Source organism: Crocodylus siamensis, chromosome 1 (genome assembly GCF_052110815.1).
Source record: "Crocodylus siamensis isolate JL-2025a chromosome 1, ASM5211081v1, whole genome shotgun sequence".
Taxonomy (NCBI): domain Eukaryota; kingdom Metazoa; phylum Chordata; order Crocodylia; family Crocodylidae; genus Crocodylus; species Crocodylus siamensis.
The window spans coordinates 91959667-91983279 of record NC_143395.1 but is presented as its reverse complement, the minus strand read 5'-3'; the positions used below and the strand labels follow the sequence as shown (position 1 = coordinate 91983279).

General features: G+C 46.2%; 1 long non-coding RNA gene across 1 annotated transcript; it reads right to left on the bottom strand.

The window, feature by feature from the left end:
• Positions 1 to 5734: 5734 nt before the first annotated feature.
• On the bottom strand, positions 5735 to 20433 carry LOC149873043 (uncharacterized). The gene is made up of 3 exons (XR_016439832.1): positions 20327 to 20433; positions 15104 to 15236; positions 5735 to 7388 (listed from the first exon to the last, which is right to left on the bottom strand). It is a non-coding gene; the product is annotated as an uncharacterized LOC149873043 (long non-coding RNA).
• Between the last annotated feature and the right edge of the window lie 3180 nt (positions 20434 to 23613).

The following is a 23613-nucleotide window of genomic DNA, read 5'->3' as shown; positions in this document are numbered from 1 at the left end:
CTTCAAGACTCCTGGATTTAGTTAGCTAAATGTATGTTTCAAACTTAGCTGGAATGGGAAAAATCACTGATGCAGACTTTTTTTCCCCCTGAAATTTACAACAGCTTCATCCACAGCTGCTATATTTTAACCCACATTCTTGAATATTTATCTTTTGGGGAAAACCTGGATTTCTTAGATCCATCATTTTAGCATTTTGATTCGCCTCATCAGAAAAAAACTGTTTTTCATACACGACATCACTATATACATGTAGTGATCACTGGGTTTGATAACTGAATGTGGTGACCACTACATATGGTAATGATGATGAAGTGAGTTTCACCACACTCAAATGTTGGAACCAGGAGGGCCAGAAAGCCAGAAACAGGTAGAATGATCAATGTCAATAAGACTACAATATGGTAACAGTAGTAGTGATGTGTTGACAAAAGTTGTTACTTCATGCCAACTTGGCAGTCATTTGAAATAACAGAGAGGTTTATCTGAGTTCCATTAAGAAAATGTGGCTCAATTAAAAGTGGAAGAACCTCTAAACAAAAATATGTAAGACTTCTTGTCAGACTAATGACTTATTAGAGGCCTCATGATCTCCCACTAAATAATGTTTGTTGATGTGAAATCTGAAGTTTGTAAAGAGAGTTAAGAAAAAAAAGCTGATTTTGTTACTTGCAATTTTCTTTGATTGTTCATTATCAAAGAGGTTTCCTTTCTACGTGAACTTAAATCATAAAAAGGAATATTATAAACAACATTTTGCACTGGCCAAAGAGTACACAAACTAACATGTAATTAACCCATAAACCATAGCAGAGCTGGAAACAGCACATAGGAGCCATGATGGGTTTCCTCTGCACATACTCCTGGATCACACTGGATAGAACGACATGACCAAGATTTAGCAGTATGTAAGCAGCTACATGCTGACATATGCCAGTGCTAAATCATCATTCAAATTCTGCTGACATTTGTTGTCTTGGCTCACACCTGAAGTTGAAAGACAATAGACCATATTTTAAAATGGTGAATTCCATTCCTTTTTTATGTTTACAAAACTGTTGAATATATTCAAAATAGTAATTGAATCGCTAAGCAAACATGAAATGTTTGTATATTTGTTACACTCTTTGTATATTTCTTGCAAAATCAGCAAAGATAACGTTATGTCATGTTGTGTGACTAAAAGACTAACATGATGATGAAAATGGGTTTCATTCTTAACTGCATCTTTCCTTCAGTTTTCTCCCCTTTGTTCCATGCTCCAGGTTTCTAACTATTTCTCCCTATTCTGTATATAAATGATAAAGTTAAAAAAATGGATTTTCTGGAGAAACTATTGTGTTGAAACTACTAAAAACTGAGTTCTGCCATTATAAAGCAGTAATTTGTATTGTTCCAAAAATATCCTGGCAGTAGAAGTTCCAGTAATCTCTTGGCATAAGCATTCTTGTAAAGTGCCTGACTGGCATATCGACCACATCCAGCTCTTGAAGAGGTGCCAAGTAGTGTAAGCAATCAAGGAGAAGATACTGTCTGGAGAGATAAAAGAATTCTGAATTTCTTTCTTGTTTGGAGAAAAGGTCAAAGAAGAAGCCCATGGAGAAAGCTACCTGGTAAAGAGCTCATTATTAGTACTGCTTCAGTCTCATTCTCATCTGTGTTTACTATGTGTCTCAGTTACTGTAGAAGCATACTAAAACAACTGCAGGGTTGGCATATAGACTGTTCTTGTGCTGCCTTTCTTCCCTGATCATTTTCCACCAAATCCTGCTGACATGGAGTGGACTATTACACATAAAGAGCCATCTACATTCTATGTGAAGACACGAACGAGAGAAAATGAACCCTGAAAACCAGTAATGAACCAGATTCTCTGGAGTAAATCTCTATGGTACTAAGTCAATTGAACTGCAAAAATTTACACCAGTAGAGGATCTGCTCCGATATTTCTAACTCTTTTACAGTGCTTTTCATTTCCTTTTGCCTATATTTTCTTTCAAAAGCAGTTTAAAATATTGTCATCACTCAGACTATGCATTATTTCCATTTTTCCATCATTTTGCAAAAGTATAGGCTGTAAATAAGAATGGATAAGCTGTTCCTTCTATAGCAACAAAAGGGTTTTTGTCATCAAGAAGATAGCAAATCGCAGATATAAACATTATTCCATACATACCAGCCTCCCCCAACATGCATACACACAGTAATAAATTATTTCTATCAAATTTTGACTTCATTTAAATAAGTATTAGCATTTGTTACAAAGGTAAATATAATCTAAACTACAGGCATCTTATAACAAGTATGTTGTCTTTATTAAGATACTTTGGAATTCATATAAGACAATTTTAAAACCAAAAACAGAAAAGGTATGCTGAGAAAGAGAATTCAGGAAAAATAAAAACCTGTGTTCAATGTGTTGGATAGGATATTAGGGCACCAGAACCTTAAGGCAGAGATGGATTGAATCTGGCTAAGGAAATATAATTTGTATCTTTTTATAATGAAATGATAGACACTGACAACAGCCATGTTTAACAACCCTGTATTTTAATGAATCCCATGTAGCAAGATGGTCTGCTAATAAAGCAATAAATAGAAGTAATTAAATAGAAACAGTTTATATACTGACTGAAAAAAACTTGCATTTAAACATCTAAATAATTATGTCCAAGAGAGTGTTTTTAGCAATCTCCCATCAGTCAGTATGTTAGTCTTTTATTATTTCAATGAGTAGGAGAATCTAGCTCAATGGCAGGCAAAATACGGCCTGCAGGCTGGATCTGGCCCTCCAGGCCATTCAGTCTGGCTGGTAGTGCCCTAAAAACTTTTGAAAATTAATTTTTATCTTCTCCAGGCTGCCTGTCAAAGATGACAGGAGCCAGAGGCACTAAGACCCAGGGGAAGCCAGCAGGAGGACCCAGCAGCCCAGCGGCAAGGCCTACCAGGCCCTGTCCCACCCCCAGCTCCTCCACTCCCACCCCTCCGCCCCCCATCTGGAAGCCTTTGCCTAGCAGAGGCTTCTGGCCTGGGCCCCTGGGGCTGTTCTTGCCTTCCTCCATTAGAGAGAGAAATTCAGATAAGGGGCGGGGGGGTGGGGTCCTGCTGAGTCCTTTGGTCATGCCCTTCATCCAGGAACCACATGTTGTCAGAGCGCTGCAGCAGCAGCCAGGAAAGCAGGGAAAGCCTGTCGGGGGCGAGTGGGAGCAAGTGGGTACATGGCAGTGCAGTGACAGCTGGGCAGGAGCGCGGGGCCCATGCTGGTGTCCCAGGGCCATGGTAAGCAGGGCTCAGAAGAGGGTGGCAGGAGCATGGGGTCCGGACCAGCAAGGACTACATGGAGCCAGGCCAGGCTATGTCAGGAGTGGGGGGGGAGCCAGCCTGGCTGCATAGAGCCCCTAACAGCTTGAGCCCCATGCTCCTGCTGCCCTGCTCTGTGTTCCCACCATCTCTGGCCCTGAGGCCCACACTCCCATGTGCCCACTCACTGCCACTCCCCCCAACCTGTAGCTGCCATTTCCCTGCTTTCCTGCTGCCCACATGCCACTCCAGTGCCACATAGCTCCCTGCTGCATTGCCAGACCGTGGGAGCATGAGGCCCACACTGGTATTTTAGGGCCAGGAGCAGGGGGGAAGGGAGTGTGTGTGTCCATGCAATGAGAGCGGGAGGGAGGGGAAGAGACAGTCAGAGAAAGCAATGAGAAACCGATGGAGTATGTGTCTATGTGTGTGTGTGTGTATGCACATGTGCATATGTGTGCAATGATGGAGGGACAAAGTGTATGCAGTGAGAGAGGGACAAGGGGTGTGTGTGTGTTTTCATAGGGCGAATCCCACATGCACACCACACCATATGCATGCACCCACATCCCTTTAAACTGCCATACACTCAGACCCCACACCAACACCCCCACACACCCCAGCCACCCTTCTCCACACCCCCCACAAACTCCATACCCACCCACACCCCACATCCACACACACACCCACATGCTCCCTCAGCCCACACTACCCACACCTTTCCTTCCCCCACAAACCCTCACATACCCCACACACCCACAGCCCCCCACAAACCTATACCCACACCCCCATGTCCCCCAACCCTCATAATATACAAGAACAAGTCTTCATTTTAAGGTATTGTGCAATCACCTCTATGTACACTACACAAACACATGTAAATTAGGACAAAAATATTTTTTGAAAGCAAATTAATGAAAGTTGTAGTAGATATTTTATTTTTAGAATATAGTTTGGTATTTTTCTGGTTCTGAGATGGCAAAACCCCTTCCTGAAAGGAATACCTCTGGGGACAAGGGGAGGGACTTCTGGTGGCAAAGTTCAGCACTTAGAGGGTGGGACTTCCAGTCACAAGATGGTGGCCAGGTGGTGGAGCACAGGTCAAGGGGTGGGGCTATCAATGCAGCCCTCAACAGCTCACCCTAACTCATTAAGTGGCCCTCCACCGGAAATAATTGCCCGCCCCGATCTAGCTTAAACAATAAAGATTAATTGTCCAGGTTCCTAATAGTTTTATTTAAGATGGTCTGTTTTGAGCTACCTGTTAAACAGGAAAAGTTTTGGATTTTGGGAAAACTTGTTGGTCACAAGCAGATGCAGAGCTGCATGACACAAACTAGTCATTTGGGGCTGTGCAGCAGCAAATGTTTTACTTTGAGTTACCCACAAGACTCGCTTCGTCTCTTCCATCTTTAATGTTCCTGAGATTTGGGAGATGAAACCAATCAGACTTCATCAATTTTTCAAACCTGTCTTCTGATAAAGATTAAATGTACATAAAACATATCAAATTCAGTTACAGAAATGAAAATACTAAGTGATAGGATTTTCTGGATAGATACAACTGGAATCATTCTAAGCCTTGTGCACATGGAAAACAAATTACATTGCATTCCCAAGTAAGAAATGTCATGAAGGGGAGAGAGATACAGAATTGTATTCCTTGTTCTAGAGTCTTTTCATGACTTACCAAGCTTCATTCCTACAAACAGTTAGACACTTGTAGAAATGGCCCCAGTTAGCTGAGTGGTCCCACTTACATTCATAGTTACATATGTAGATAAGGACTTGCAGGCCTGGGGTCCAAGTGGACCTCTAAATTACATTATAGGCAAAGCTTATAACATCACCTATTACTAAGGTTCCTTGATGTTTTAAGCCCCTGTTATCAGTTGCTTAGAACATTTCCAGACCTTAAGGGCCAAATCCTATTATATTTTACCATAACTAAAGGGAGGCGGGGCAACTAGAACACCAGTGCCAGGCACCAACTTGCAGGGCAAGGCCAGAAAGAGTAGGCTTCTTTCAATTGGCCCAGCCATCATGGCTGCTCTGAGCAGTCCAGCTGAGGCTGTCACTCCTGTGCACTCTGTTGTCCAAGGTGCAGAACAGACATGCTATGCCTGCATTGGCGAGGCATGGGGTGCATGTGGGTACACATGCACCCTCTGAGATTGGCTGACACTGCTGCCAATCACCGCTGGCCACTGCTGACGCTGACAGCAGCATCTGCTGGTGGTTGCTGATCACTGGTCAGCACTCACCACCTCCCTGCTCACTGCTGACACCACTGTGGCCGCCTGCGGGAGCTCCCTGCTCTCCAACGCCATGACCCCACCACTGCCGCTGCCACCTGTGGGCAGTCGCCATGCCCCTCCCAGCCTCAGGAGGCACACAACATTCATGTATGCCTGTGTCATTTTACACACTTTATAAGAACATAAGGACTACCATTTACTAGGTCAGACCACAGGTCTAGCTTCCACAGTATCCTGTGTGACACAGTGCCAGACAGCATATGCTGAAAGGCAGAGTGAGCAGGGTATGACCAGAGTATTTCCCTTCTTCCTTTCCCACTTGCACACTTCAGCATTTAAGGTCCAGGAAGCTGATTGAGAGGCAATTCCCCTACCTCCCACACTCAATAGCTTCTGATGTACCTTTCCTCTAACAATCTGTCCAATCCCTTTCTGAATCTGGCTAAGCTGTCACTTTTGATAACATCTGGTGACAATGAATTCTCACTTTAATTGTATGTTGCGTGAAAAAAAACCTTTCTTTTGTTAATTTCAAACTTTCTATTAACTGGGTGCATCTGCATGTGAAATTAATGCAACGTAATAAACTCCAAAGCAATTCAAGCTGGAGTCAGCTGTTCCCTGGCACTGCATCGACATGTGCACCCAGGATAGCAGCAGTTTGAGTCAAGGTGGAGCAGCCCCAGGCTGGCAGTGAGTTTGGGGAGTCAGCTGACGGTTCTGGGTGACAGCATTGGGCAGTGGAGGGACTGGCTGAGACACAAGAGTACTAAAGTATAGAGCCATGTAGCAGGCAGCCCCTGCATTTTAGAACCCTTGTGCCCCAGCCAGCGCCTGTCACCATCTGCGTATGTGTGTTGCACAAACAGCGGTTCGTTCCCTGGAGGCGCGCAGAGATCACAGACACACAGACATCAGTCGGCACTTAAGGGTCTATTTGCTTGCAAGCAAGGCCAGAGAAGGGAGCTCAGCTCAAATCAGCCTCCAGCCCTTGATTGTATTTGCAAGCGGCATTTATCTTCTCAAATCTCCTGGGCGCGTGCGCAGACACAGAAGTTCTTGCAGCTTACTTCCGTTTCATACAAACATACATGTAACTACATCATCATATACATTGTATGTATAGTATAATTAGTCATTTGAGTAGGGAGGGCAGAGAGGTAAATATGCAACAGCCACTTTGGGGCCAAAGGAAAAGCCCTCCAAGGGCACCTTCCTCCGACCTCTTGGAGTCCCCCACAGGCCCAGCAGTTGGTAAGATTGAAAGTACCTGTAATTCTTTCCATCATGTCAACATACGAATTTGCTTCTGGGGAAGCAACTGGGGGGAACGGTGATATAGGGTGGCGGCTACGGCTGCTCAATCCTGCCTCCTTTACTACATAGATAACAACAAGGCATATTAAGACTCCCGCCATATCCTCCCTCTCTTGAGATTGAATACAGCCTAAACTTTTCCTTTGTTACTTCCTTATCTGATTTTCTGGACTCTGACTAAGCTGCCTCAGGCGCACTTGGAGATCACTAGTAGGTTTACAGCTCCACCTGCTGGCTTCTTGTTCCGAGGACGGCTCAGCCTCCGGAGTGAGCTCGTCCTGGCAGCTGGTATCCTCTGACGCTCGTGGATGTCGTTTTACACGGGTATGGTATATCCAACGGTCATGGCTAGTAATCTTTACAGTGGTGTGGGTTGTTAAAAGTACCTGGAACGGGCCACTCCACCGCTTAGTCAAAGGTTCCTTTTTCCACCGCTGCACCAAGACCCAGTCTCCTGGGCAGAATTCATGTACCGGAACGTCTAAAGGCAGACATTGAAAGGAGGCTGCATACCTGTGAAGAGAAGACAAGACAGACTGTAAAGCAATAACATACATGTGAAGCTTGCTATTACTTAATTCAAAAGTTACGTTTTCTCGCATCCCAGGAGGTAAGACCCGAGGAGGCATGCCAAACATAATTTCATATGGGGTTAATTTGATGCCTTGTCGGGGAGTGTTTCAAATGCAAGTAAGAGCTAGCGGCAATGCTTGAGGCCACTTAAGGTGTGCTTCAATACAGATCTTGGTGAGTAGAGTTTTTAAGGTCCTATTCATGCGTTCCACTTGTCCTGAACTCTGTGGTCTCCATGATGTGTGTAGTTTCCAAGTGATCTTGAGGGCTTGTGCGAGTTCTTGAACTACCTTTCCCACAAAGTGTTGTCCTTGATCCGACTCGATGGATTCGGGCAGAGAATACCGGGGAATGATCTCCTGCAACAAATACTTCACTACTGTAGCTGCAGTGGCAGTCCTGGTGGGCCATGCTTCGACCCAACTGGAGACCTGGTCTACCATGACAAGTAAAAACCTATGATGTCCGGATCATGGGAGCTCGGCAAAATCAATCTGCCATGCTTGTCCAGGGTACGCTGCCCAGGGTCTACCTCCCATTCGCACAGGAGGTTTCGTTCGAGGGTTTACTTCCTGACATGTGATGCACCTGGTAGCAATACGCTGAGCTTCTACATATAGCCCTGGGGCTACTGCTTGGCGGATCACTAGATCACCCATAGCCAAGCCTCCCATATGGGTACTTGCATGGACCTGGTGCAGCACCTCCCGAAGCAATGGCCTAGGTATCATGACTTTCCCTCCTGGTACTATCCACCACCCATGGGAGTTCTTTTCTGCGCAAGCCTCCTGTGCAAATTTATCTTCTTCAGGGGAATACTGCGGGACTAGATCCTGGACATATGGCCATACGGCATGGGACAAGGCCTGCCTGGATACTTCCTCCGCCTCTCCACCAATAAATGCGGCTTCCTTTGCTGCCACATCAGCCCTTGCGTTTCCAAGCTTATGTTTTTCCTCAACAGCCTTCCCATGGGCTCGCACATGAATGACTGCTACCTCTTCAGGCTGGTGGACTGCATCTAGTAGCTTCATAATCTGGGGGCCGTTAGCAATTCTATTCCCAGAAGCCGTAATGAAACCCCTTTCTTTCCACAATAGCCCGTGCGCATGAACTGTTAGAAAAAGCATAGTGAGAATCAGTATATACATTAACCCGCCGGCCTGTCCCCAACTGCAATGCTCAGGTGAGCGCAGTGAGTTCCGCGGCCTGTGCCGACCATGAGCTCGGCAATGACTCCCTCCATACTACCTCATCCAAGGTTACCACTGCACATCCTGTTCGTCTTTTTCCATCGATGACAGAGCTGGAGCCGTCTACGAAGTATTCAGCATCTGGGTCTTCAATTGGGTCCTCAGCAAGATCAGGCCGCACCTGTGTGGTTTGATTCAGGACCTCAAGGGAGTCATGCGTTGGTCTCCCTGGTTCTGGCAGCAAGGTTGCAGGGTTCAAGGATAGTTTGTTTCAAGGTAGTATGTTTGAAAGTAAGTCCTGGATTAGAGAGCAAAAATATCTCATACCATGATTGTCTGGAGGGGTTGAGAAACTTTCCTCCCTCAGTCCCTAGAATCTGGGGAACTCCATGTGGGGTGTGTATTTCCATGTCCGCACCCATGACTATCTTCTGGGCTTCTTCGACAACCACTGCTGTGGCTGCCACAGCCCGAAGACAGGCTGGCCACCTGAGCGCAACTGGATCTAGAACCTTTGAGTAATATCCCACGGGTCTCCAAGTTGGGCCTGATGGTTGGGTCAGCACCCCTGATGCAACCCCTCGATTCTCATGAACATACAGTCGATATGGCTTTTTATCATTTGGGATGGCCAGGGCAGGGGGCTGGGTTAATGCTGCCTTAAGCAGATCAAAGGCGTGCTGCATTTCTTTAGTCCACTTCCATTCAGTGAGACTCTCCTTAGTCAGGGAGTCAAACAGTGGTCTAGCCTTTCCACCATAATCTGGTATCCATAGTTGACAGAACCCAGTTAGCCCTAGGAATGCCCGCAGCTCCTTGGGTGACTTAGGTGAGGTTAGACCTTGGATTGCCTGTATGCGATCTGCACTCAGGGCTCTGACTCCCTTTGAGAGCTTATATCCCAGAAATGTAACTTGAGGCTGACATATTTGGGCTTTCTCTCTAGAGACCTTATATCCTTTTTCCCCTAGAGTGTTTAACAGTGATCTGGTGGCTTCCTCGCAGAGTTGCAAATTTGGGCTTGCAACCAGCAGGTCATCCACATACTGGAGGAGAGTCACTGCGGGGTGTGATCCCTTCCACTCCTCCAAGTCCTTCTGAAGGGCAAGTCCGAAAATATGGGGGGCTGCTATGAATCCTTGTGGGAGAACTGTCCACATGAGCTGGCCTTTATGGAAAGTATCTGGATCCTCCCATTCAAAAGCAAACAATTTTTGACTCTCTCGGTGAAGGGGAATGGAGAAGAAAGCATCTTTCAAATCTAGCACTGAAAATATTTCGGCTTCCCCCGGTACTTGTGTCAAAATCGTGTGTGGGTTCGGGACTACAGGGTGGTCTGAAAGAACCTTCTTATTTACTACTCACAGGTCTTGGACCAGTCTGTATGAGACCCCATCTGCCTTCGGCACTCCAAGAATGGGGGTATTATATGGTGAGGACCCTTCCACTAGCCATCTGTACTTCTTGTATTTCTCTATTAACGGCTTGAGTCCAACCCTGGCCGCTCGGCTGAGTGGATACTGCTTTACCCGAATGGGCCCCTCCCCATCCTTGAGTATGATCCTTACCGGGGAGACCGACTTAGTTCGCGCAGGGGTTCCATCAGCCCATACCGAAGGGTCTACTCCAGTCATGTGATCTTCAGAACTTACTACAGGGCATCGGTCCTCCAGGAGAGCCATCTGATAGTTCGAGCTCTGCTTGACAGGTAACTGGACCACCATCTGGTTGTCTCTGAAAAATATCTCAGCTTGCAGTTTTGTGAGTAGGTCTCGCCCAAGTAGCGCAGCCAGGCAACTTGGAGAATATACAAAGGAGTGCTCAAGCAAATGGTCCCCCACTTTGGTGAGGAGCGGCTTACAAACGGGGAGTCGGGATTGCGTTCCCTCAATCCCTTCCACAAGAACATGCTGTTCGCTAGTTCCTGCATGGGGGGATTTTTCTGGAATCATTAAAAATGTAGCCCCAGTATCAACCAAGGCTTCAAAGTCTCTGCCACCAACCCTAATAGTTACCATGGGATCTTCTCGGGCTCCAACCCGAAGGGTAGTTGTCTTAGATCCCTGTCCCCTTCATTCTGTGTCCTCACCCTTTTCCTCTGCCCGCATGAGGTGACCCCTTGGTTCACCCTCTCTCTTCTCCTTCAACTTTGGGCATTCCCTCTTCCAGTGTCCTTTCTCCCTACAGTAAGCACATACGTCCGCTCCCACTCTTCCTCCTTTCCCTTTCTGTATCCCAGTCTTTCCAGGGTTACCTCCAGTTATAGCAGCCGCCAGCGCTGCTATCTGTTGCTGAGCCTTTTTATCCTCCTTGCACTCTTGCGCTTGCTCACGATTCCCGTATACCTTATATGCAATTTCCACCAGCTCTGAAATCGGTCTCCCGGGACCTCCCTCAGTTTTCTGTAGCTTCCTACGAATATCAGCAGCAGATTGACCAATAAACATAAGATTTACCATGCGTTGATTATCTGGGGCTTCTGGATCTAGGTCCAAAAACTTGTGGAACGCCTCGTACAGCCTCCCGAGGAAGGCTGAGGGATCTTCTTCTTTTCCCTGTCTCACTTCATACAATTTAGACAGATTAGTAACCCGGGGCACTGCCTTCCCCATTGCTTCCACTATAATCCCCAGATACTGTGCACTCAGCTCTCTTCCTGCTGCGGTATGATTATCCCATCCGGGTTCCGCAACAGGGCAGGTATCACACAAGGTACGACCGGCGGTTCCCTCCGCTTCTACCCTGGCTGCTGCAATGCGCTCTGCCGTCCCCAGTACTAATCTCCTCTCCTCTGGGGTCAGGAGGGTTTGGAGCATCATCTGGACATCAGCCCAAGTGGGTCGATGGGTTTGCCCAATGGATCAAAACAAGTCCTTCATCTTTTCAGGGTCTTCACGAAAAGAGGGGCTCTGATTCTTCCAATTGAATAGATCTGAAGTACTAAATGGGGTGTAGACAGAAGTTGCATCGCCCCCCTCTCCGATAACCTCCCGCATCGGGCAGTTCAGTACCGGCCGTGATTTTACAATATTGCGCAAATTATAGCCCTTATTCCCTGATTCAGATGGGGCACTTGGCTGAGACACTCGCTCTGAATCATTAGGTATATTTTGATACGCCGGTGGTTTCCCTGAGGGAGGGAGTGGTGGTGCAGAAGGACTGGGTCCTGAGGAGGTGTCTGATTCATCCTCGCTACCTGTCAGGGTGACCGGAGAATGAGCCCGATACTCAGCTAATTCAGGTTCCCCCCCTCCCTCATTAGACTTGGAGAGTACAGGCGGTCCCCCTCAGGTCTTTCCTTTAACAACCATTATGTGAGATTTTATTAAGCATTTCTTAATCCAAGGTGGCTGATCTTGGGCCACTCCTAACCAACAGTCTATGTAAGGGAATTGATCCCAGTGTCCATCCTGCATAACTACTTCATGGACGGCCGTCACTTCTTTTACTACAAAGGATTCTTTCGGGGTCCAGTGGACCCCGAATGTTGGCCACTCGAGTTGACAAAACTTAATTAAATCATCCTTTTTCATCTTTACCCCATAATCTGCCTGCTTTGTAAATTTGCTAAAGTTCCGTAAAACACAACCCAGAGGAGTACTTGAGTTTTCTACACGGGAGCTACCCGCACCCATTTTAATGCCCACAAGAGTGCATCCAACGCACACCAAATACCAGAAAGCGTGCACCAAAAGATCCGAGCCAAAGACTGTCCGCAAAAGTGCATCCAACGCACACCAAACTCCGGGCCAAAAGAATCCCCGGAACAAAACTAAATCGAACAAGTCTCTTTGTCCCCAGATCCAAAAACCAAATTGGGCAAGGGAATTCGTATACTCACTCAAGTATCCTAGAGATCTCGATCAGAATGCCGGAATGTGTGTCTGGCGTCCTCAGAAACCGAGAATTTTACACAGGTAGCCTTTAACCTCCTGGGTACCCTGACTCATGTCTCAAACCCCCTGGGCGAGCCCAAAAAGGTGGCTCGGTGTGCACTCCCCGTGGCGGCAGGGATGATCTTGTCACTGGGTCCCGGGGTGATCCAGGAGGCTCCTGCCTGGCTCGCCAAATTGTTGTACAAACAGCGGTTCGTTCCCTGGAGGCGCGCAGAGATCACAGACACACAGACATCAGTCGGCACTTAAGGGTCTATTTGCTTGCAAGCAAGGCCAGAGAAGGGAGCTCAGCTCAAATCAGCCTCCGGCCCTTGATTGTGTTTGCAAGCGGCGTTTATCTTCTCAAATCTCCTGGGCGCGTGTGCAGACACAGAAGTTCTTGCAGCTTACTTCCGTTTCATACAAACATACATGTAGCTACATCATCACATACATCGTATGTATAGTATAATTAGTCATTTGAGTAGGGAGGGCGGAGAGGTAAATATGCAACAGCTAATTAAGCATGCTCAATACCACAAGAGTTCATCAACAGTTCATTCCCCAAGGCTATGCAGTTAAATTCCAGTTTCTGTAATCACCATGTGAGAGAGTAAGGAGGGAGAGGGAGAAACCTTGGGCAGCATTCTTTTCTTATCAAGAGCAAGATGCAAGCTGTGCAATTCTAACATGTGTTTCAGCCCACTTAATTACTCCATCATAAGTACTGTCCCCAAGCTAATTAATTTGCTAAAACCTAATACTGGCATACGTGCAGACTGTGATGCTTTACTGCAGAGTTAATTATTCAACTCTGCAGCAAAATTTGCTACCAGGAAATCCCAGTAGCAAAAAAAAGTCACAGAAAAAAGTGGTACAGCACATGCTACAGGAGCATGAGCTGGCAGACAGAACGTCAGTCCTCCTGGGAACTCTGGCTTCTGGCCACAGTGTCTTCCTTCCTCTAGTTCCACCGCGGCTCCTCCAGTACATGGGGAGCCACGGGCCACATCCAGACAAGTGAGCACATACCTGTTGTGGTACCTCAAAACAGTTGGAGAAGACAAAAGCGGCATTCTGAAAACAAAAAAAAATTTTCCCCGAGATTTTTGCAGCATGGGGTCTAAATTTGATACCAGGAATTCCTGGTATCAAAAAACAAACTGCTGGGGAAAAGTGGCTAGAGGCTGGGTCCTCCTAAAAGATGTTCAGGAAGCTGGCCAGAGCATTTCTATGGCTGCCCCATGCCCCTGCTGCCTTAGCATTCTGGGACAAATAGGAGCAGGGCAAGGCTGTCCCAGGTAAGTAGAGACGCGGGGGTGGGAAGACTGTGTGGGTGGGTGTAGTGGGGCTGGGGGGACTGTGGGTAGAAGGACTGTGTGGGGGTGGTGGGGACTGCTCAGGAAGTGTGGGTCCCCTGCCTGCTCTCCCACATGGTGTACAGCCCCTCCACAGCAGCAGCCATCAGGGCACTCATGCCCACTCCTGGAAGGGCACAAGCCCAGCCCACTCATGTGCACTCATGCAGACAGAACCAAGCTGCTCTTGCTTTCACCCAGGGTTCTGGCACTGCACGTAGGGCCCAAGCGCCCTTAGTCCGGGCCAGGCCAGGTCCTGCCTACATGGAGCCGGCCCCAAAAAAACCCATGGAAAAACAAAGAAGGGCAGTGTACACATGGACACAGTGCTCCCATCCAGCACAGAGAACATCTAAATGTGCACTATGTGGTACCGCAGACATGTTTGCGGTACCATGCTCATCTGGACGTGGCCTTAAAGGACTAGGAAAGAGCAGAAAGTCACCTTAAGTGACTACACTTTCTGTTTACTGAATGAGGCATGGCCCTGTGAAAAAAATAGTGGAATAAAGTAATTAAAAACTGTATCATACCATACATGCACTAGCAACTTGTGCAGACCTCTGGCATTTCCTTAGTTACAAGTCTATGACTTTGCAATCTTAATATTTTTCTTTCAACACAGGTTTTTTTGTGTGCGTAATACATTATGCACCTTCTCACTTTCAGTGCTCCTCTCACCATCAGTGCTGTATGACTCCTTTCCTTCATTATGAAAACAAATATTGGAAATTATTTCCATTGTTATCAAAACCAGATGTACCACTCTCTGTGGCATGTACTTGAGTAGTGTTAAATTCTGGTACTTGTTTCAGTGGGGTACAGCTATTTAATAAAAATGAGCAGGAAAGCCAATTTACTGGTAAGTGCTGGGAAAAAAAACAATAGAAGCCATCTTTTTCCAAAAGGTGTTCTCATTTTCATTGTTATGTTGTTCTTGTGCACAGGCTCACTTCACAATCAAAAATATGAGGAAAACAGTCTGAAACACTTTTTGCTTTATTGCAGGGTAACAAAAAAAGCAATGGAAGTGTTAGGCCAAAATGAAATAATCATGTCAATGACTATGGGGGGAGTGGGGAAACTAAATCGTCTTTCACACATAACACTAAATTACTTCACTGAAGAAAGAAAAGAAGGATTTGGCCCTTGATAATTCCTTCCCCCCTGAGAAAAATATGAAGAGAAATGGTATGCTGTTGAAATTCAAACCTTTTTATCAACCATACCTCTGATTATTGCTTCAGACAACCCAGCTGGTCATGCTTATTCCTTCCAGGGACCGTGCAAGATGGCTTTGAAGTGTGACTCCATGCAGAGTACATCTAGATGTAATGCAGCCACTTAACATGGTACTGGGTACTTGCAAAGAAACACAACCGACACAAAAATTATTGTACACTCATCACCATGCTAGTCAGCGATATTAAATCATAAAATCATAGAATCATAGAAAATTAGAATTGAAAGGGACCTCAGGAGGTCATCCAACCCACTGCTCAAAGCAGGACCATCCCCAGCTATATCATCCCAGCCAGGGCTTTGTCTATCTAGGTCTTAAAAACCTCCAAGGATGGAGATTCCACAACATCTCTTGGTAAACTGTTCCAGTGCTTTATTACTCTCCTCATGAGAAAGTTTTTCCCTAATCTAACCTAAACTTCCCTGGCTGCAACTTGAGGCCTTTGCTCCTTGTTCTGTCATCTGCCACCACTGAGAACAGTCAAGCTCCCTCCTCTTTGGCACCACCCCCAGGTAGTTGCAGGCTGCTATTTAATCCCCACTCAGTCTTCTCTTCTCTAAACTAAATATGACCAGTTCCCTCAGACTCTCCTCAGAAGTCATATGCCTCTGCCTCCTAACCATTTTGTTGCCTTCCACTGGACTCTCTCCAATTTGTCCATATCCATTCTGTAGTGGGGGTCCAAAACTGGACACAGTACTCCAGATGTGGCCTCATCAGTGCCTAATAAAAGGGAAGAATCATTTCCCTTGATCTGCTATCAGTGCTCATACTAATGCAGCCCTGTATGCCATTAGCCTTCTTCACAACAAAGGCACACTGTTGGCTTGTATTCAGTCTATTGTCCATTGTAACACCTAGGTCTTTTTCTGCAGAGCTGCTGCTTAGCCAGTCTGGCCCCAGCCTGTCTTGGTGCATTGGATTGTTGCATCCTAAGCACAGGACTTTGCACTTCTTATTAAACCTCATGGGTGTGTCCAGACATATGTGGACGTTTGATTCCCAGGGGACAAGTAGCAGCAGTGCACCTTGTGCTGCCGCTTCTTGTCCCTGGGGAATGCCTGTGTCATGTGCACTTTGGTGCAAGGTAAATTGCCCTGGGTAGGGGAGGGGAGGCTGAAGCCAGTATTGGGCTGGTCCCAGCAGCCTTAACTGGGGGCCTCCTGGGGCTGCAGCCGTGGTGATTCTGTCATGCAGAGCCTGGCTGGCAGTGGAGCGTGGCTCCGGGCAGCCTGGCTCTGCTTTTCAGCAGCACACGCTGCCTGAGTGTGCATTGCTCCAGGTTTTTTTTCCTGAGGGTTTTATTAATCCCTGGATATCCAGGGGTAAAAAAAAAAAAATGCAGAAAAAAAGCCTGCAGCCGCGCATGCTCAGGCAGCATGCGCATGCCCTATGGAGAACACCAGAGAACACCCATTCAGTAAGGGCCCCACTCTTTCCCTGGTCTTCCTCTTGTTGTTACAGTGTTTTGTGGTGAAGAGTGTGGGCCTGTCTGCTTCACTGCAGAGCTCCCTTATGCTGTTCTTTAATAGCGTCAACACACAGTGGTTACATTTTCCCAAAACTTACCGTTGTCATTGCCTGTATAGGAAGACAGAGTAGAGATGGATCTATCTTATCTTCCATGTGCTCCCTGCTTGACCGCCTGCTCTTCTTTCTGCTACCTGCTTTGTGCTTCCTGCTCAATCTGATGTTCTGCTTTCTGCTCCCTGACCTATCTGCCACTGTGCTGCCTACACCCCCCTCCCTCAATTTTTTATATGCCACTTGTGGCGTATATTCTGCAAGTTAGTTACACCGGGTGCATTGAATGATACTGCATATAAATTCCATGGCCAATTTATTGCAGAATTTGGAAGTGTGCAGTGAACAGGAAGGGGACTGGAAGAAGGTAACTGAAGGCACAAGGTAGTTGCATGCCACCCTGGAAAATTAGATCCTGTCTGCTTCTGGGATTGAGTTTCTACATGAAGGTGGGCAAATCATGTAAAACAAAATTGTCACAGGTGATAAAAAAATCACGCTTCTCATTTTCTAGGCATGTAATTCAAGATATCTGGGTGGGAAGAGGGGTTCTTTGTGGAAGTGTTGGGCATTTAAAACTGTAGCTGAAATAGATGGGAACTGTGCTCCCAAAACAAAAAATATTATAAAATGCTAACTACTATCCAAATTCAAGTCCCGTCCCTCTTTGTTTGTACACCCAAAATGAGCTGACATGATTTCAGCTTTAGCCTTTGAACTCTGGATGTAAAATGGGGATAATAATATCCCTAGGTCCTATTGGCTTATGAAGACTAATTCATTAATATGTACAAAGCATTTGTCTATGTGATGAAAGTGCTGTAGAAAAGCCCTCAAAGACATTTAAACTCTTTTGTTTAATGTAGGTTTTGGATGATATACAGTAAACAAAGCAGGCCGCACACTGAATGTTATGGACTGAAAGATGCACTGAACTGCTACTCATTCCTTCTAAAATGTTTGTGTGTGCGTGCATGTGTGCACACATACCCCACACCATACATATATATGCATACAATACATGCAATTATTTTGTTCATTTTCTCCATCCATCTATATGAAAAATCAATTAATTTTATTATTTTAATATTATTCTGTATTGATTTTTTTCTTCTGCTACCTTGTATCCATATACACATATTTAGGAAATGTGCTTGTGTGCATATTTCTTGACATGCCTTGAGTTCCTGAGAGTTAAGGTTAGACCTCCATATGTGTACAACCAAAACACAGGGAATATTTTCTGTTTAAATGAAAATTAAACCAAAACTTTCATATTCATAATTTGCCAAAGAAAACAGTAATTTTGAACCAGACCATGGATGTGTGTATACACACACTCACACCATTTCATTTTATATGCATTAACCATCACAGTATTTGCTTTATTATTTTAGTATTATTGAAGCCATGCATATTGATAATTCCTGAAGATCCCAGTTATTTTCATTTTTTTCTCCAAGCCTCGGCCAGCCATTTTAACCCTTTAAATGTCACCTACTGCTGTATTCCAATACTGCCTACTTGCTAAAGGATAGATCCTATATATTGAACTTGTGCCATCCTTATCATTCTTATAGCAATAAGAGAACCTCCTTCTCTCAGCTCTTCTTGTAAAGCAATAAAAGCCTATTGATAGATAGATTTTGTTTCTTTTTCTTTTGACATACATTGAGTTTCTTAAGGTTAGATACTCCATTCAGAAACCAATGTTGAATTTTTAGGAGAATTTCAAGCAGTGATTAAATCAGAATTACATGGATGTCAATAAGCAAGATAATCTAAGGATATTTTTTACAACAATAAATGGAAAGAACATCTACGACTGAAAAGTGCAGTATCCATACCCATTTTTAAATACATTTTAATGTAACTTGAAATGTCCAGCTGTGGGGAGATTTGGACAGGAAAAAAATCCTCTTTGTACACAGCTCTAAAGAAAATCTGCCCTGTTAGTTTATAAAGCCTTAGCGCATAGTGTGATTAATCAGATTTATGCTGCATATACACTATATAGTCTAAGGTCACAGCATGAGGGAATCTTTGTAATAAAATGCGGTGATTACTTTTTTTAATATCACAAAAGGATACTATTTTTGCTGCAATATGCAACTGTGGCAATGGAAAAAAGTGGGGGGAAATATTGTCTGGTATTGGTTGCCATGGCAGCAAGCTGAAGTTCAAGGAGAAGTAGAGAATCTGAATTCTGTGGCAAGGTAATGAATTTAGCATCTACAGGAACAGAAATGGATTTTCTGTCATGGCCTGTAAATCAACTACAGGAAACGAACATACTGCAGATATTTTGGAATGCTTTAAATCCACTTCCAATATACAAAAAGTGCATAAAAATTCTCTTGGGGCCATGTCATCCCCCATCCTTTCTCTCTGTTCACACTACCACATTTAAAATATAATTGGAGCTGATGTTGGTCACTGAAAGAAAGGGGAAGATGGACAAATGAAAAAATCAAGAGCCACCGCATTATACTTTGTAAAATACAAAGATTATGTATTCACAATGTACCAACACTTTTCAGGTTGGTATACGCCACTGAATGCAAATATTTGTACATACCTACTTTGTTTATGACAATAAATGATATATGTAAATATACCAGCTAGTTGTCAATGTAAGTGAGCAAGGAGATACCTAACTGAACATAAATGTATGAAAAAAACAAATTTACAAAATGTGCCAGGTATTTGAACACAGTTAACCTTGAAGATCTGGGCCAGTCAAGTCTATAATAAATTAAAGGGCATGTTAGGGTAACATGCATCTAAACTGTTGTTCAGGGGAAACACTTTTTTTTTCTTTTTCAAAATTTTGATTCACTGACCCCGATCATCAGATCCATCATAGATTTGATGTTACAGATAGGGTTGTATGTTTCAGCTCCTCTGGGAGGATTAGGGGTTCATCATCTGCAGATTATGGGCTGTTCTGGAAGGCTATCTAGAAAATCCTTGTAAAACTACATTGATCAAATCAATGCACAGCACTGTGTTTGCATTTTCTTTCTATAAATTTCAATCCCAGTACTGTAAGACTTTCAAAACATTGCTATAATGGCATACAGACACATAACAAGCAGTTTGGGCAGCAGTGTTACTGGAGCAGCAGTGACAGCAGCTAGGCTAGCAGTGGTAGTAGTTGTGGCGGGCCAGTAGGGGGCGCTCCTGTGTTGAGCCGCCCACCTCCCTGCGCCCGACCACCTTCCAGACTCCGAATGCCTCCCTAGGGGCGCCTTATGCTTGGCCGACCCCTCTCCCGGAGCACACTCGCTAGTCTGGGGGTAACGTCACCGCCACCACCCCGAGAAGGGACTGTCTCGGCCCTGTGTCCTCGGGGAAACACAGGCCTAATAGTCCGACGGGTATTTGACCCGGTACAGGCACTTGGGGCACTTCCCCAAGTCAGGGGGCAAAAAGCAAAGTCTCCCTTAGTCCGCAGACCTAAGGGGTCTCTTAGGCATAATTTAGACCCACCCCTCAATAAGTCTCCCACACCAGTCAAAAAGGAGAACTTTATTGATTACGAGGGGTAGGAGAAACTACAGTACAGGACTGAGCAATATCTTAGAAATCCTAAAGAGCAAACAGTGTGGCTGAGGTAGCCTTTTGATTACACATCTGTGTTACTGCCAGCTAAATATCTAATCTGATTGAGTAGCTTACTCACAAGCATCTTCCAGAGTTCTCCAGTTTCCCCTCTGGAGTCTTGGGGTGAGAGAGAGAGCTAGGTTCAGATGGTAAGGCTTCTCTGTCTCCCCTGCTTTGCTGCTGTTTCACCTCATGGCTGAAGAGAGAGAGCCTCCTCCCCCCCACAACCTATATAACCCCTGTGACCTCATTCACCTGGTCCAGTGGAAGTCAGCCCCAGTTGGCTGTCAGCCAACCCATTTGAAATACATCACCTGTTACCAGGCAGATTCCAGCTCCCCAGGTAGAAACCCCTCACCCAGGTGGCTGATGCCAGTCACGTAGGCAGAGGGAGCAGGTTTCCCCCCTCCCTCAGGAATGCAGCCAGCTCAAGTTACCTAAATAGACAGGCCGAGGGTACGGTCCCCTGTGTGCTGGGCCCATCCTAATCAAACGGTTGCAGCTCAGAGATTTTAGTCACAGTGTCACAGGGCAGAGATTTTGGGGAGAAACAAGGTGGCTTTCTGCCACAGTAGTCATCAAGAGAGTATCCTCCCAAGTCAGAACCTGGGGCTGCCGCCCTTCTTGCTCATCGTTACTGAGTAACTACAGAGCTGTGAACAATACTAAGAAGAAGGGACAAAAGCAACTCATGGAAACTCATGGACTAATGGAAAATGTGTGAAAAAACCTCACATCTCTGAAGAGTCTAATCCTGACGCCCTAAAACCTACTTCCTTGTTATTTCTATGGCTGGGCAGGGGAAGAATATTCTGGTGTTAGAATCAAGAAAAAATATTAAAACAACTCCCCACCTAAATAAAAAGAGCACCAGTAGCACACTAATTCACCTGGTAGGTGGACTGTATATGCTACTGAATTGCGCTAATGTAATTCAGTAGTAGATCCACTGAGGTTGATGGAGTACTAGAAGTGCAAAATGTGTGTGAATGAACCATGAAGCCCAATGAGTGCTGTGCTTCAGTAAAATAAGATTCATAGATTCATAGACATTAGGGCTGGAAGGATTGGAAGATCGTTGAGTCCAGCCCCCTGCCCCAGGGGCAGGAAGTCAGCTGGGGTCATAGGATCCCAGGAAGATAAACATCCAAATGTCTCTTGAAGGCATTCAAAGTAGGTGCTTCAGCCAGCCACACATTCAGATTCAGACCAGATCAAAGAAGAACACAGCACACTATGTATATGTATATATATTAATAATCAATAATCAATCAGATTACAATCAACAAATCACACAGCACTCATGAACAAAAGAACTAGTCTCTGACAGCCTGCCACACATTTAGATTCAGAACAAGACCAGATCATACAAGAACACAGCACACACACCTTTTCCAGCACAGGAAACATTAATATGAAGTGTGCTGGAAAGGTAGGTGCCAGATCCTCTGGCAGGAGAGGGAGAGGGACTAGAGGGGGTAGGGAGAGAGCTAGAGCTGCAAGTTCCTCCCCCCAGACAAACCATAAACACATCCTCTTTCCAAGCAGCCATAAGGCTTCTGCTGCTAATGGAAGCAAGGAGGTAGGAGCAGTACCTGAGGTCCCTACATCTGCACCACCTCCCCTAACTCCAGACGTAGGCACCAGCAGCAGAATCATCTCCCTGCATGAGCCTCCCACTGCCAGAGGAGAAGCTGGAGCTGGAACCAGGAGACCTGAGTGCCCTGGCTTAAGCAATTCTGGGGATTGAGGGGGACGCAGAGTTTGTGCTCCACACCCCACAAACTTCCCCTAGACCCAGGTCTCCTTCTCCAGAAAGCAGCACCTTGGAGGAGGTTGAGGTTGTGGAGGCGCAGGCAAGTGGCTCAGCTGAGGCAGCTCCTCCTGCTGTTGCACCTCAGCCTGCTGAGGAGGGGGATAAGCCAGCATCCCCACCCTCAACCCACAAGCAGGCGAGTAGCATAGCATGGGAGCATTTTGAGCTGGCAGATGATCTCAGGTTTGCTATCTGCCAGCACTGCCAAAGGCAGATTAGCCAGGGCAAGGAGGTGAAACACTTCACCACCTTGGCAATACTGCTGCTGCTCAGGAGGCAGAACGCCCTTGCCCTTCTTTCTGCTCAACCTGGCACCAGTGCGAGCATGCCCAAAGGGAAATTCCCCATTTTCACCCCACATCCCCCAAAAGCAGAGCCAGTGGGAGAAATCTGCAGACAGAGGGGGGCACATTCCCAAGGTGAGCAAGATCACCCAGACCACTGGGGAGATGCTTGCTCTGGATAGCCAGCCCATCTCCCAAGTTGAGCAGCCAGGGTTCAGGTGGCTCCTGGCACTCGTGGTCCCATCTTACCAAGTGCCCACAGCACCACCTTTATCAAAATGGTGGTGCCCACACCTACCTCTCCCTCACAGGGCACTGTCAGGCCATTGGTGGGATTTCTTCCAACCCGAGGTGCTAGATGAGTTCCATAGAGCAAGGGAGATCATGGTGGCCATAAACCACATGGTATGGGCAGGCCGAGCTCACCCACGAGTTCATGGTCACCAATAACAGAGCGAGTATGGTCAAGGCTGTCCGTGATGCCAACTTTGTTGGCATCCACTGTGTGGTACACAAGTTCCACCTCATAGTCAGAAACACCTTGGAGGGGGACAGGGCTGCCAGTGATGGTGCCACCACGACTACCACTATGAGCCAGTTGATTTCAAAATGCAGGAAAGTGGCGGGCTACTTCCACAGCAGCATCAAGGGGGACAAGATGCTGCAGGAGAAACAGGCAGAGCTGAGCATCCTGCAGCACAAAATCATGCAGGATGTGGCGACTCGGTGGAGCTCCACATACCTGATGCTCGAGAGGCTGGTGGAGCAACAGAAGGCCATCCATGCTTGGAGAGATCGGTATCAGTGACCCCCTGAGTAGAGCTGAGTGGGGTACCATCTCCCAGATCTTGCTGGTCCTCAAGCCCTTTCTTGAGGCCACCAAGACCCTCAGCACTGGTGATGCCCTCCTCAGCCAAGTGATTCCCCTAGTGAGGGAACTGGAGAACCAAATGGAGAAGTTCCAGGGGATTGATGTTCCTGGCTGGGGCAGGCCGCTGTCCCCAGACATGCAGGCACTGGTGAGGCAGCTGAACGAGGACATCAGGAGATGGCTGGCTCCCTTGTGGTCCTTGTGAGCAGGCATATGTAACCCGAGGGTGAAGGGGAGCAGATATGGCAGGTTCTGGTTGCCCAGCAACACCTGTCGTTTCCACCAACCAGTGTTCCAAGCGAGAGGGTGTTCAGAATTGCTGGGGATGTTGTGATACCCCACCACACCTGCTTGGATCCCGCTTTGGTGGAGCAGCTGGTGTTCCTGAAAGTGAA